Source organism: Hylobates moloch, unplaced genomic scaffold (genome assembly GCF_009828535.3).
Source record: "Hylobates moloch isolate HMO894 unplaced genomic scaffold, HMol_V3 SCAFFOLD_21, whole genome shotgun sequence".
Classification (NCBI taxonomy): Eukaryota; Metazoa; Chordata; class Mammalia; order Primates; family Hylobatidae; genus Hylobates; species Hylobates moloch.
In genome coordinates this window covers 18,086,901-18,099,882 of record NW_026652296.1, presented here as the reverse complement: position 1 = coordinate 18,099,882, position 12,982 = coordinate 18,086,901, and the positions used below count along the sequence as shown (strand labels likewise).

General features: G+C 44.1%; 1 protein-coding gene across 7 annotated transcripts in view; it reads right to left on the bottom strand.

The window, feature by feature from the left end:
- The window catches only part of PTPRT (protein tyrosine phosphatase receptor type T), a 1,124,172-nt gene that overhangs the window by 569,200 nt on the left and 541,990 nt on the right, over positions 1-12,982 (bottom strand). The window lies entirely within an intron of this gene.

Sequence of the window (12,982 nt, the reverse complement as noted above, 5' to 3'; positions counted from 1 at the left end):
TGAAGTAATGGAGAATTAAAATGGCAGAGCCAATTTAAATACCACATATTTAAACAAAGACTAGAAAAAAAAATCTCTTGCAACAGATTGCTATAGCACATCAACTATAAGGTTTCAGATAGACTTTTGTAACTCAAACAAATTTTAAAGAACCTTCCCATTTGTTTCTTTAAGTTATTAATGTCTCCAATAGAAGGACAAGTTAACCTTTAAATCTGAACCAGCTCAGAAAAAGGCCCAAATGCACACTTGACCTCTTCTACAAGAAGCCTGTTTTAGTCACAGTATAATTTTACCCTCTCACAGGTGCTCTGTAGCAGCCTGACAGTGGCATTTACATTTTTTTTAAAATAAGCCAAGAAATAATAGAACAAGCAACACTGGTAGTCACTTGCTTTAATTGTAACTTTGGGCCTCTGTTCTGTCTTATCACCCATTTTGGCTGACAAATGCACTTCCTCGTTCCCTGTTTTCCTTGTGGTAAAGCAAAAAACTTGAATTTGAAACCAGAGCCCTGAGTCTCCTATGCCCTGGTCATCCACTGCCTTTGCATGCAGCCTCTGTTCTGGCCCTAAATCCACTCTCTCTGCAATTCCCAGAGCATTCCTTGGGTCTCAACTCTAAAGAAGCAACTTCATTTCACGAATCATTTTGTAGGGGACACAGGAGAGTGCATTCCCCTAGCACAGCCTACAGCATTTCACTAAAAAGTGCCCAGAGAACTTTCCCTAAAGTCTCCTCCTTAGCCCACAGTCTTCTGAGCTTTCCAAGCTTTCCCACTTTTTCCCTTCTTGATGTCCCTGTCTCTGTTCTATTGCTCCTAAATTTCAGGACACTAGGAGATACAAACCAATCAAAAGATTTCACATGCTCTTTTAGGTATTATAATTCAGTGTTCACAAATGTAGACATTAATTAGATACCTCTCTCTTACCTTCCTGGTGATCTTACTCCATTCTTTCCAGGCACCTAACCTGTCTTTTTAGTCTGGCCATGGCCTGTCAGCATTTCAAATTGCCTACCCTGCTTCTGCTTTACAAAATAACCAGAAAATCCCTCTCCCCCAACCCCAATGAAGATGGGAATTTTAAACTGCCATCTGTCAGCAGCTATGAACCTACATGATATCTCCTTTTGACAGCCAAACATCCTAAAAGTGTTGTCTACACAGACTGAGTTCGCTCTTTACCTGCTACAATCTGGTTTCTGTCCATACCGCATCTCTGTACCTGCCCTCACCAAGTCTAACAAGTTGTTAATCAAATGGGCATGTTGCACCTTGTGTTACTTGAACCAAAGTGAAGGGTAAATCCCACACATTAGAATATTAGAGATTTCATAAGCACCAGTAAAATTTATTTTTTTTGTTGGTAGTTACATGAATCTATTCTTTGTCTATACATTTTTGCTTACATTTTAGTCATATTGTTTGGTATAAAGAGTGTAATACTAGTTACCATTCACTGGGAACTTCATTCACTGGGCACCAATCTTTAGGTATAGAGACTTCTTTAAAAAAAAAAAAAAAATTTTTTTTGAGACAGAGTCTTGCTTTGTCGCCCAGGCTGGATGGAAGTGGCATGATCTTGGCTCACTGCAACCTTTGGGTTCAAGTGATTCTCGTGCCTCAGCTTCCCGAGTACTGGGATTAGAGGTGTGCATTACCATGCCCAGCTAATTTTTTTATTTTTAGCAGAGAGAGGTTTTCACCATGTTGGCCAGGCTGGTCTCGAACTCCTGACCACCACTTCAGCCTCCCAAAGTGCTAGGATTACCTGCCATGCCACCCAGCCAGACTCTTCTTTAATCAACACAAGTATTGAAAATAAGAATCGGGAAAAAAATGTCTAGAGATGTTTGAAGTTAGTGGAAGACTTCAATCAACATTGAGGCTCACCATTCAGCTTGCCTGGGCTGCCTCTGTGTCAGTCAGATTTTGCTTTCTAGCTGGAAACCACCCTTACTCCATCTGGGAATTTGAAATGTGGATTGTTCCTTGGGCCTCACCATTAATGACAACACAAACACGTTTTTACATGATTTTAATCATTGTGTATGTTCAATGGTGTCTCTTGGCTTATTTATGCATTATGTCATAAGCATTTTTAAGGTTGCCCAATAGCATCCATAATTACCATTTTAATTGCTGCATAATATTCCACTAAGTGGACAGTCGTGATTTACTAAACCATTACCATGGTGTTGGGAATTTAGGTTGCTTCCAATTTTTGCTACCATAAATTGCCCTGCATATAGCATTTTCCTAGGTTTGAATTAATTCTTTATGATAATTTCTCCAGCATTGATTGCTGGTTTAAAGAGCATGAGCCATTTTTAAGACCTTTCATACACATTTCCTATTCCTTCCAAAAGGACTGTGCCAATCTGTCACTAGCAATGTGTGAGAGGCCTTCCTAAGGTAATTGCATGAACTGATAAAGTGTGCACTGAGAACAGCATGGAACCCTGGATGAATAAGCAGCAGTGAGAGCTGAGAGTATAGGATATATTGAAGAATTATAGTTCTGCAACAATTGTCTTTGATGGGGGCCTTATACATTCTCTCTGTCTCCTCGCTCCCTCACCTGAAAATCATTTACAGAGTCATTAATGAGGGTCTCTATTGTAAGTCAGGCATCAGCTTTTCTATAAACCAAAGCCTATAGACTTTGGAAAAGTCCCTCTAAGTCTGTGATCCACACAAACACTGTGAGTATACTTTGCCATCAGTGGGAGCCAGATAAAGGCGAAATGTAATTCTTTCCAGTGGACCCAGAGAACTTACAAATGGCTTGGATGAGCCATTTATGACTGATAGTCCCTTGAAAAGAACCTAAGCAGTTGGAATAAGCAGCCACAGAGACCAAGAGTGGTAAAGAGAGGCAAGGTAAAGGCTAGAGAGGCATGATATGATACCTCCATGTCCAGGCAAGACCTGGTGTCTACAGAGGGAGCAATACTTGGAGCCTGAAGTCCCAGTTTCCAGTCCCAGCTCTATCTTGACTATACAGCCTCACACTGATTTCTAAGCCTCTTAGAGTGCCCTCTTCCAAGGGGACCCAGATACCTGTCTCACAGGCTAACATGGAGCTGAGACGGGAGAGCATGGAGCTTGATTTGAAAGATGCAGGGATCTACAAGGTTATTAAATCCAACTCAGCAACCACACTGTCTACACCAACAGTGCGTCTGTCCAAATAATATTGAACATGTCTGGGAATTCAGCCTGGGGAGACAAGTTGAGTGCCAAATGGTCTATGTTTCTGCAAGGCTGCTACCAAGAAGAGGATTCACACACTCCTGGAAACCCTTCATAGCAGAGTTAAGGTTATTGGGCCAAAGCTAGAGGACCTTGGGTGTGGGCTCAGAATTAGATTTTCTGCATATTAATGATGATTCTTTCACATCACACTATATGAATGACTTCCAACTATTTCCAAATTATTTTCCAACTGACTGAGAAAGCTCTGATCCTTACTAGTTGTGGGACGTTGACAGAGTTATGGACGTCCCTGAGTCTCAGTGACTTATTTGTTAAATGGAGATAAAAATGCCTACATTTAGAGTAAGATAGGGAATAGTAATAATCATGATGGTGACAACAACGATAATAATGTGAATAATAATGTGAATTTGTAGAGTTAATACAATGTGTTGGCTCTGAGCTAAACTAAGGACTGTATGTACATTATCCCACCTAATCCTCCTAACAGCCTCCCAAGGTAGGAACATTAAATACCTAAGATCAGTGAGGTACCCAGTGAGTGGTAACTAGTATTACATTCTTTAATACCAATAATTCTCAAGGAAGAATAACCTAATTAGTTAGTGGGAGAGCAGGATTGTTGAAATGAGTATTGCCTCAAGGATTAACCCCCCTCTGGGAGGTTGATGTAAAAAACCAAAGTGATATTGATTGTGTTAATGACTACATTTAGTGCTCTCCTTGGATCTGTACTATTTGACTTGTAATTGGGTAGTTTCCTCCCACTTTGACTCTGGGCTTGGCTACATGACTTGTTTTGGCCAGTGGGACAACAGCAAACTGTAGGCAAGTGGATGCTTGAAAAAGTGCTTGTGCATTTCTGCTTCTTCTCTTGGATCCCTACTTCTTCCACGAGAAGACACCCCAAGCCCAGGTTAGCTTATTGAATGTCAGCCCAGGTGGACCAAAGTGGAGTCACCCAGCTGAAGCCACCTGAGACCATCCAGTTCCAGCTGACCTGCTAGTTAATCCAAGATGCACACTGAGTTTTGTTATGCAGCATTATTATGGCAATAGCTGACTGATGCAACAAGTTCCATCACTTCACACATACTATTTTCTTCATATATGCTGGTAACAGCTGGTGAATAAGCATTTTGCCAAAATTCTACATGGATTGTATCATTTATTCCTTATACAAAAACCCATGAGGTACATGCTATTATTACCCTTACTTTATTATTTTTTGAGAGAGGGTCTTGTTCTGTCACCCAGGCTGGAGTGCAGTGGTGCAATCACAACTCACTGCAGCCTCAACCTCCCAAGTTCAAGTGATTCTCCTGTCTTCAGCCTCCCGAGTAGCTAGGACTATAGGTACGTGCCTCCACACTCAGCTATTTGTTTTTTTAACTGAGACAAGGTTTTGCTATGTTGCCCATGCTGGTCTCAAACTCCTGAGCTCACGCAATCCTCTCAACTTGGCCTCCTAAAGCACTGGGATCACAGGCATGAGCCACCATGCCCAGCTACCTTCACTTTCAAGATGAAAATATAAGGTGCAAAGAATTTAAATACCTTACCCAAGCTTACAGTTAGTGATGGGAAAGCATTTGAAGCTGGGCAGCTCAGTCTCAGAGCCTCCACCACAACCACTACGCATTGCTTTGTGCACACTATAAGAGAGCTCCTCACACCAAGCTGCTTTATAGGACTGGTTGCAACCCTCCCCTTGCCTGAGCATAATGCCTCTATGGACCTCCCTTTTCAGCCAGGCCAGGCATCATGCATCAAGAGCTGGCTGCCTTCCTCTCTGAGCTTATGGCTCTTTCTCCTTGTTTGACAAGGTGCTCTGGGAAGAGAGAACACCGTCAGGAAAGAAAGCCTTCTAGCAACACAAGATCCACAGATTTAAGGAGTGAAGTGCTCTTCATGATGCAGTGCTCTTAAAACCCAGGCTGTGTGATGGGCCTGAAGAGACCCGCAGGAAACCAGGGGGCGCCTAACTGCACTCTTGCTACTTCTCAGTAAAGCCCCAAGAATCCCAATCTGCAACTGAGCCTTCAACAGGCTGAGCAGGTTTACAGCCCTGTTCTCATCCAGGCCTCATTGTCTCTGTCACCTGGACCTTTGTGACAGCCTCCTCTTAGGGCCTGCAGCCTCCAGACTCACCTTTTCTAATCCGCCTTACACTCCAAACCAGAGTCTTCCCAAAACACATGTCACTCTCTGCTTAAAGCTCTGCAATGTGTCCCTGAGATGAAACACCTGAAAACAGCATCCAAGTCCCCTCCCAATTTATCGGTACAGCCTTCCAGGTCTTGGGCACTGATCGTCATGTTCCCAAAGCAGAGTGCAGGGCTTTCCTTTGTCTATGTTCATGCCCCTTCTCTTATCAATATGCTCTTCATCACTAGGTTAGGCTCTTACCTGTGCAGCTTGTATTTGGGCACAGATACAGGGGACAGGGGCTATAGGATGCAGTGAAGAATAAGATGTTTTGCATGGAGGGTAATGGTCCTGGGTATTCCTTATCTCTGGTCATGAGCCCTCAAAGTCCAGAGACTCAGCAAAGTGGTCTTCAGTGTAACCCCAGAGCCTGGCCCCAGGAGCACTCAGGGACTTTCTGGGAGGTAGGCTGTGAGTAAGGAGTTCCAGATTCATACACATTAAGGTAAAGACCTGGGATAATGGCCAGCAATTCATTTACATTGCCTTAATCACAACACTTAGTCCTTAAGCAATAACTTATATCCATATGTATTGCACAGATTACTAAGTATGTGCTCTTCCATTTCTCATTGAAGGTACAGTAAAAGCCTTCCCATCACTCCCATTATACAGAGGAAGAAACTGAGACCTAGAGAAGTTCAGAACCTTGCTACATCAATCAGAAGTAAAAGCCAAGGCTCATGAAGGGGTTTCCTTATTTTCTTACCCCAAGTTAGTAAGTCTGTAACTTCTCCTTCACAGTGCGATTTGTCATGCAGAGCCTACTGCACTGTAGAATTTGGCTACAGATCCCTAAGTCAGAAAAGTCCATGTTTGGAGAACTACTAGTAAGTCAAGACAGGGGAGCATGACAAAGGCTGACAAAACCCTACCTGCAGCCTGGAGGTCACAGGCACCCTGCTTTTTGAGTCTCCCTGAATGGAGGGGAAGGGGCTCTCCCTGAGGGAATGTGCTCAACTCTGGGTCATGTGGAAGAGTTAGGAAGTTAACACTCCATGAGCGACCCTCATCCAATGTGGGGTGGGAATGGGTGGATAAATACCCTAACTTTCTAAGGTATATGTGTGTCCAGCAGGGCCTCCAGTGGGGATGAACCATAGTTGGCCACAGTGGTAACCCACCCATTAACACACCCTTCATTGGTCTTTATTCCCTTCCCTGAGCCTTCACTGTGTTTTCAGGGATCACCTCCAAAGGAAACGACTTACACCAAAATCATGGTCTGTTTTTGAGGGAACCCAACATAAGACATGGAGAGATGGGTTTCCTATCAAGAAGGAAATATGGGCTGTAAAATACCACAGAGAGGCAGAGTAAGTACAGGCGGCTACAACAAAGATAGATCAGGTCACAGAGGTCTCTGGGAGTAGAGGAAACTCACCCGGAGGAAAAAAGGACATGACTGCCACTAGCACCATATGTATGTTTCAGATGGGATGTGTATTTATGTGTGTGTTTGTGTAGGGAGGGGTGACAGAGAGAGAGAGGCAGAATAAATATCTTGGTCATTGGTTACAAGCCAACAAAACTGAAGTGATGAAACCCAGTGAGTTTTACAGAAATGTGCTGGAGATGCTTCAATTACTTTCTCAATAGGTCTATTTTGATAACTGAATGAAAAGAATCCATGTGAAGCACCTACCACTCTTCCCGGCTTGTAGTGAACACACAAAAAGTATTGCTGATTATTGTAGTAGACACTGTAGTGTACCTCCTAGATTCTCCTTACCCAGCCACTATACCCATCCCCATTGCTGTGAGGTCAGGTGCCCAGGAATCACAGCATCCCACCCACCCTTCCCCTGCTCCAGGCAATGCCCTCAACTGGTAGGTGTCACCTTGCCCAAAAACTACCATTCTTCTCCAGGGGGCCCATGGCCAAGGGCAAACTGGCAGAGGCTACATAAGGCTGGCCCCTGGCAGACTGTATGTGGAAGGGGCAACTCTTCAGTGTGCTTTATGGACCATGGACCAAATCCAGCTCTACATTTGCTTTTGTAAATTGTTATTGGAACACAGCCATCCCATTCCTTTTTGAATTGTCCATGGGTGCTTTCCTGCTACAACAGAAGTTGAGTTATTGCAACAGAGGTCGTGTGGGCCACAAGATCTAAAGTATTTACTCTGGCCCTTGATGGAAGAAACTTGTCCACCCTGCCCTAGAGCTGCACTTCCAATATGGTAGCCATTGGCCATATGTGGATATTTCAATTTAAATTCACTAAAATTAAATAAAATTAATATTTCAATTTTTCAACTCCAAAAATTACATTTTGAGTACTCAGTAGCCATGAGTCGCTGGTGGCTCTCCTATCAGCCCAGATACAGAACACTGCCATCTTCACAGGAAGTTCTGTTGGATGGTGCTGCTCTATAGGCTTCAGCTTCTGGATCAAACTAAGGGGATACTTAACCTGACCACATTCTGACTCAACCCCTTCCACATCCCACCCTCCTCAACAGGTTCCTCCCTCAATAAATCACATGTACCTGTTCTCCTATCTCAGGCTCTGTTTCTAGAGATCTCAACCTCAGACAGTTTTTTTTGTTTTGTTTTTGTTTTGTTTTTGAGATGGAGTCTTGCTCTGTCGCTCAGGCTGGAGTGCAGTGGCATGAACGTGGTTCACTGCAGCCTTGATCTACTGGGCTGGAGCAATCCTTCCACTTCAGCCTCCTGAGTAGCTGGGACTACAGGGTGTGTTACCACGGCCAGCTACTTTTTAAAAATTGTTTTGTAAAGATGGGGTCTCACTATGTTGTCAGGGCTGGTCTCCAACTCCTGGAGTGACCGCTCCCACCCTGGCCTCCAAAGTGTTGGAATTACAGGTGTGAACTACCATGCCCAGCCTCCAATGACTAAGATAGTTATGATATGCTTGTATTGTATACAAGGTTCATATCTTTGCCATTCTTGTGATGAGTGTGGGATACTAAGACACAGGGGAGTATGCCAGGTTCACCTCTAAACCTCCAGTCTCCACTACAGTGTCTGTCACAGAGCAGCATTCAGTAAATAGTACATAAATAAATAAATAAATAAATGGCCCCCTCACATGCTGTACCCCTGGTGTCCCGTCAACAGCCCAGAGCTCCTCTTGATCCATTCCCACTGCACGTTTCAGGTTCAATTTCTCAGCCATTCACCTTACCCGGAAGTCCAGCTGTGACAGCTAATAGATGAAACCATCCAATTTGCGAGTTCCCCTGAGTCTCTGCTGTAAAATCAGCCAGATCTCCAGGAAGCTCCACACCTAGGTCTCTGCACTCAGCCCTATGACCTCACCTCCGCAGACCCTGCACTTGAGCATTCCACCCTCAGTGCTTGTGAAAGGAGTCATGGGAGATACAAGACTGGTCTGCAGTGTCTGCATCTTCAGAAACCCGCTAACAGGGACAGTGTCTGTGATACTGGCTGACGCTCATTAAACCAAGGCTCTAGTAGCCCGTTCCTCTCATATTTCAGAACTAAAAGAACAATCTGGTTATCTTGACTTCTTCTTTCATCATAAGATGCTGCAAGTCAAATCTACAGCAGTCAGGGTTAAGAGAAAGCATTAAGTAATAACAAAGGCAGGAGTTTCTTCTCTGAGGTAAGCTTTGCTGGAAATTTGTGCTCCCTACTCAAGATGGCAACCCAGAACACTTTGGAGACAGCAGCTCAGAAATGGCCCTGAAGTGGGTCTTTCCTCAGACTTTAGGTGAAAACACTTTCCTCTGATCCTCTGGGGAAACAGCTCCCCTGAGGTTGTCTGGGGTTTCTACAGAGCTCTTCTAAAGCCCCTGGGCCTTGGGGCATGCTGTTTAATTTACTGGGTTATTGGCTGCCATATTGAAGACAAACGCATCCAAGAGAAAAACGGCTCAAGAAGAATAGACACCTCCATCACTTCAATCAGGGGGTCCTTAATGAACGTGCTTCATTAACAGAAAAAAGGGGTGTTGGGGTGCTTTGTCCTTACTCTACATCCCCCTCTCAGCTCTCCAAGACTTCTTCTGTCTTCCCAGCAAACCAAGCCTGGCAGAGAGATAAGCCATCACAGGAACACAGTTGGCCTCAGCAGCCTGATGCTCTCAAGGAATGTGTTGAATCACTACACTGGTAGTCGGAAGGCAGCTGCTAAGGTTCAGAGGAGAAACAGCAGGTTCTATCATTAAGTGAGAACCTGCCCACATGAAGAGTTGCCCTAGGCCCCTGAGTGTGACTAAAACAGCCCAGGAAGGCCACTGCAACTGCAATTCCATGCCTGTGCTGAGGCCCTTGTGTGTCTAGAGCCACTGTATTGTTAGATTACAAGGTGTACCACTCATGTGGAAAGCTATGTAAATGATGCTTCTTGGAGTGAGGCCAGGCCACAGCCCTGCAGGTGGGCACATGCTGTATCAGTCCATTCTCATGTTACTGATAAAGACATACCTGACAGTGGGTAATTTATAAAGGAAAGAGGTTTTGTTTTGTTTTGTTTTTTGTGTGTTTTTTTTTTTTTTTTTTTTTTGAGACGGAGCCTGGCTCTGTTGCCCAGGCTGGAGTGCAGTGATGCAATCTCGGCTCACTGCAAGCTCTGCCTCCTAGGTTCACGCCATTCTCCTGCCTCAGCCTCCCAAGTAGTTGGGACTACATGCGCCCACCACCATGCCCAGCTAATTTTTTGTATTTTTTAGTAGAGACAGGGTTTCACCATGTTAGCCAGGATGGTCTCAATCTCCTGACCTTGTGATCTGCCTGCCTCGGCCTCCCAAAGTGCTGGGATTACAGGCGTGAGCCACTGCGCCCAGCCAGGGAAAGAGGTTTAATGTACTCGCAGTTCCACACAGCTGGGGAGGCCTCACAATTATGTCAGAAGGCAAAGAGGAGCAAGTGACATCTTACATGGATGGCGACAGGCAAAGAGAGAGAGCTTGTGCAAAGGAACTCCTCTTTATAAAACCATCAGATCTCGTGAGACTTATTCACTATCACAGGAACGGTAAGGGAAAGACCTGCCCCCATGATTCAATTACCTCCCACTGGATCCCTCCCATGACATGTGGCAATTGTGGGAGCTACAATTCAAGATGAGATTTGGGTGGGGACACAGCCAAACCATATCACATGCCTTGATGACCATGCAGAACACTCATCTCTCTCTTTGCTCACCTATAACTGGGGCAGTCGGATTTCAGAATCATACACTTTATGTTCTCACCACATCCTATAAGCCAAGTTCATGGAGGCACACATTTATGTGGTGAATGTCCATCTCTATAAACGTACCCATAGATTCCTCACAGAGAAAAAGATATGAATGCTGGTTAAAGTAATAACTCCCTTATCTCTGGGGAGTATGGGAAGGTCCTGAAAGAGCCCCTAAGTTATGCTTGATTTACTGCAAAAAGTGTTTGCTGGTTGAAAGCAGACATATCCCTCTCTCAACTTCTCTCTCATGTTTGGAGAGACAACCCAGGCGCAGTTAACATGAGAACCTCTTTGCATTTGCATAGCACTCAAGCATCTGCAGCACAGAGCCAATCAGAGCCTTGCCTCAGCTCCTGGATGCAGGCAAGGCTTACCTGCCTCAGGTCTAAGTTATCCAGGCAAGGGGAAGCCAACGAGGGCAGTAAGAGCCTGCTCCAACTGTGGTCCCCTTATAAAGAGCTCTCCAAAAGGCCCCACCCTCCACCACTCTGCTTTACATCTCACTGGCTAACACTTAGTCACATGACCACACTCAGCTGCAAGAGGGCCATAGTCTTTTAGCGCTCACATCATTGCCAGAAAAAAATAATCCCATCTCAGGAAGAAGGTACAAACAGATATTGGTTAGCAGTCTCTTCCACTTGGCCCATTTCAGGTGATGAAGCACAGAAGGATTAAGAAACATGTCCAAGTAAACAGCAGAACCAGGACTTGAAATCCAGGTTTTCCCAACCAACCTCTAATACCCTGTCCACTACTTCCTTAACTGACCTTCTGCACCACTAAGGTTTCTGCACAAATCACTGCCAGATGCTATTAACAAGGCAGTATCCTCCCTCCCTCAAGCAGTCTCACACACATACATATACCCTCCTCCATCTCCCTGGGCTCATCAGGATCACCTCAGTTTCTAAAACAAATCTGTCACCTCCATCAATCATGAAAAACAATTGGTCAATCAGCTGCAGTAGAGGGGGCCTTTTCAAATCAGGGATTGGACTAAACTGGAATTGACCAGTGGATTCATTTCAACCATCACCTTGACAGTTACAGGCAGACACAGTCACAGACGCCAGGGTTGTTGAAAGACTCAGCATGCACAAGAAAAGTGCTTTTATTCTCTGCTGCTTGCGTTTCTGTCTTGGCTCTGCAGGGACAATAAAGCAGAGGTCATCTCCTAAGCTGCTCTGAGATCCCCAAGAATACTTACGCAAACATAAAGAAGAAGAGAAAAACCAATTTCCTTCCTATATTTTTAGGTTCTCAGGAAAACAACCATAGTGGAGAAAATATTCATCTCTGCCAGTGTGGCAAAGAATGACAAGAGCCAGGCAAATGCAATTGGATCTTATGTGTTCACAGTGAGAAAAGAACACAATTAAGAAACCCCAGCAATGCCTGAATTGTTGAGGAAGTGCATAGACCTCTATTTCTCTGGCGAAGCTCTCAAGAGAGGCCCCCTCCAAAAAAACTAAAGTCTACTTTATTCACTCACTTTTCAAATGGGTGAGTGAATAAAGTATCCTTTAGTTTCTTTCACACGTGTAAGTAAATGGCTCTTATAGCTGAATGGTGTCAGATTATAAAGGGTTCTATAAGCAAAAAGCATTTTGATAAAGGAAAGTGGATTTGGTATATATTATTGTGAGAGAAAAAGATAAATGCCTTTACAGATGGAAAGTCTAAAAGTGATGGTATTGAATGTGACAACAGACATATATTAAACTAGATCAAATAGGAATTAACAAACATGGCCAAACCCCTATTGCTTGTCAAAGTCAGATATAAGAAAATATAGGCATACCCTATTGATCTCAAATCTTCCACTTGGCTCATTTTCAGAATCAATGAACATTTGTTTAACTTCTACTGGCCAACAACTGTCGTAGATATTTTCTCAAATGTTTTCCATTTAGTGACTGTTTCAAATCTATGAGCTAGTCATATTTTGTTCCCATTTTACAGATGAGAAAGCTGAGGCTCAAAGAAATTAAGCAACAGTCATTAAGGGACAGAGGCAGGGGCAGGTCTGGAATCCATTCGCTGTGATTACAAGCCCAGTGAGGTATCTGTGCCTTGAGCAGTTGCCTTTTCTAGAACATTACTGATGATATTCAAGGCAGGTTGTATTGCTGAGCAGAGATACTGGAAGCTTCATCCAGGTTCAGAGTTTGGGTGTGCCACTCATTAGCTCTGTGACCATGGACAAGTGACTTCCTTCTCCAAGCTTCTCCCTCATCCTTAAAAAAGGGATAATATGGCCAGGCACGGTGGCTCATACCTGTAATCCCAGCACTTTGGGAGGCTGAGGTGGGTGGATCGCCTGAGGTCAGAAGTTCAAGATTAGCCTGGCCAAAATGGTAAAACCCCATCTT